Raw genomic sequence first — 2,981 nt, 5'->3', positions numbered from 1 at the left:
TCTCACAGATAAGATGTCAGAGAAGACTCAAGGAAAAGGAAAAGAAAAGGAAACATCCTCAGATGTTGATCCTGAAGTAGTTCCAATTCATACAGTGGATAACAGCAAAGTCCGGAAAGCTGCAGACGATCCATCAGCGAAGGAATCATCAAATTTTATTACTCGAGAAGGTTTGGAACGCCTCTTGGAGAACCATGGAAAAGATAAGACATCACATGTCCACCGTCACCAGCCTCCGTACCCTGCTGCGACGTAAAGGATTCCTCTTCCAAAAGGTTATACCTCTCAAACTTTCACTTTGTATGATGAAACATGTAATGCTCGGGAACATGTTTCTCGGTTCCTGGAAGCCTTGGGTGAACATGAACATAACCATGTTTTTCGCCTCAAAGAATTTTTAAAATCCTTGAAAGACAGGGCATACACCTGGCACAACAACATTGCACCAGGGACTATCAACAGTTGGGGAGAAATGATTAACGCCTTATACAGAAAGTACTTCTTTTTGTCAGAGAAAGTTACTCTCTATGATCTTGGAAGAATGTTTCAGAGGAATAGTGAACATCCCAATGACTATGTGAAAAGATTCAGAGTCCAGGCCCTAGATTGCCATGATCCAAACGTCACGGAGCAACAACCGGTATATTTGTGTATTAGAGGCATGATCCCGGTCTACAGAGATTTATTGGAAAATCTTCGTTTCCATACCTTCTCAGAGCTTCATGAAGCGGCGAAGAGATCGACAACTACTGCACCCGCCTTACTAGAAAGAGCAAAAGCTACCAAGGCTGAAGAACCACGAGACACTCGAGGTAGAAGACATCTGATCAACAAGCAGTACAACCTTCAACCTTCCACAAAAGTTGTCGCAGAAGGGAGCAAACGGAAAGTCGAACCATCGCACAAGCATACCTCAACTCCTTCAAAAGCACAAAGGAAGGATAAGCAATATGCACAAGCTCCTGACTAGCGCACGGGGGCTCCTGATCAAGACGCACCTGACTTTACCATTTCCATTGAATAGGTGATCGAACTCCTGGATGCTTGGATCCAAGATGGCGCTATCAAGTTGCCATATGTTAAGAAAGAACCAACTGAAGAAGACATGGAAGGTCCTAGTTACTGTCGCTTCCACAGGTTTGTCAATCATCCCACAAGTGATTGCAGAGTCTTAAAGTGTATATTCAAGGAAAAGGTTGAATCCATGGAACTTAACTTGGGTACTGAAGGAGTACACAGAGATCCTCTCCCAGTCAGGACTTTCTCCATCTCTGAACAACCAGTCAAAGAAGCAGTTCAGTCACTGATCGAGCATGTCTGCGAATTGCTCTATCTGTCGAAGGCGTAAAGGGGAGACATGTTCATGTCTTTGAACCACATAGTATCTGGGAAGCGTCTACCAATTCCATAAGTACCTCCTGAACCTCCAGCCATTGACAAAGAAATGTATGACTGGGGACTGCTCACCACAGTGCATATAAAAGGAAATGAATTCAAGAGAGCATTTTTTGATGTTGGCACTACCATCAACATCATTCCTCTGAAAACTCTCAGAGCCGCTGGCATTACCCGGAAAGAGGCTACTCATGCTCCCATAGCAATCAGAGATCACGAAGGGACTGCCAGAGACGCGTATGGCTACATCACCCTTAAGGTCAAAGAAAGCTCGGTCTGCACTGAGACAAAGTTTTAAATAATTCGAGAGGACCCAGAATACGACATGATCCTCGGAAGAACTTGGATTCACGCTGGAAAGATGGCTCCAAAGCCTTCAACACATCCTGTTGTCGAAGAGGACTCTGACTCGAAAGAAATAGAGGATACTCCATCATTTGAGCATCTGGAGGAAGTTAAAGCCTTAAAGAAACTTACGCAGAAGCCTGGAGAAAGTGCACACTCTTTCATCAAAAGGTTCCGTAGTCAGGCAAGTCTGATTCCCCTTCATGCACCTATAATACCAATGTTTAATCATATTGCCCTGGTCCGGGGACTTCTTCCCACCAAAAGCTTAGCCATCGCAAAGTTCTATGAGTGGGTAGCCTCACCTCAACAATATTACACCAAATGGTTGAGTACAGAGCCTCTTCAAATTGATCATTCTATCAAAAAATTTATTGCTGAAGATTTGGCTAAGCATGACAGACAGTATGCCGGATACTCCCCTCTGTACGAGTGTCCATATGTGCCGCAACCCTAGAATCCCATCATGCAAGGAATTCCGAATCAACAGAATATATTCAAGGCACGGACGACCAAGCCTAACGAATTCAAGGAACGAGATCTAGTTCTTAAGGCAACTAAGCGTGATCTCCATTCTGCAAGGAGCTCCAATTGGGAAGGACCTTTCATGATCGCAAGATCCATAACTGGAGGCTACTACAAACTGATCAACAAAGATGGGAGGACCCCGCCGGTGATCCATGAGAATTGGCTTAAGGCATTTGACGCCTGAAATTATTGGACATTTGAGGTACTGGGCGTTTGAGCATTCATGGCGTTTGGGATTTGGTGTTTAGGATTTTCTTTCATTGTATTTCAATTTCTCCAAAACGTTTGCAATACTTGCATTCAGTATTTGAATTCAGCAATTTATCAAATTTCAGTTCATTTTGCTTAAAGAAAATCTCCATCAAATCCAAAAGAAAATCCTCAATCATCTACCAATCCAAAACCAATGAATATTAAAACCAAAATAAAACCTCACATCTCTCATAAGTCCAGAAGTTCAAGAGATTATGAAAAGGAAATTAAAGAAAATCGGCAAAGAAGGATTTTCGCTCCTCTGCATCCTTCAAGACTTGCAAGGCCGCCTTCTCCATGTTCAGCTCCTCAGTCAGCTTAGCAATCTTGTCTTCTTTCTCCATCACAACATTATTGGGAAAGGGTATGTTATTCTCATACGAGTTCTTGATATCATCTATTTTCTTACGAAGCCACTTCCCGTTGAAGCCAAGTCTTTCAGAATTCTCCAACTTGAACTC

The sequence above is a fragment of the Papaver somniferum genome, chromosome 5 (genome assembly GCF_003573695.1).
Source record: "Papaver somniferum cultivar HN1 chromosome 5, ASM357369v1, whole genome shotgun sequence".
Lineage (NCBI taxonomy): Eukaryota > Viridiplantae > Streptophyta > Magnoliopsida > Ranunculales > Papaveraceae > Papaver > Papaver somniferum.
The sequence above is the reverse complement of the archived record's forward strand: the minus strand, read 5'-3'. Positions refer to the sequence as shown.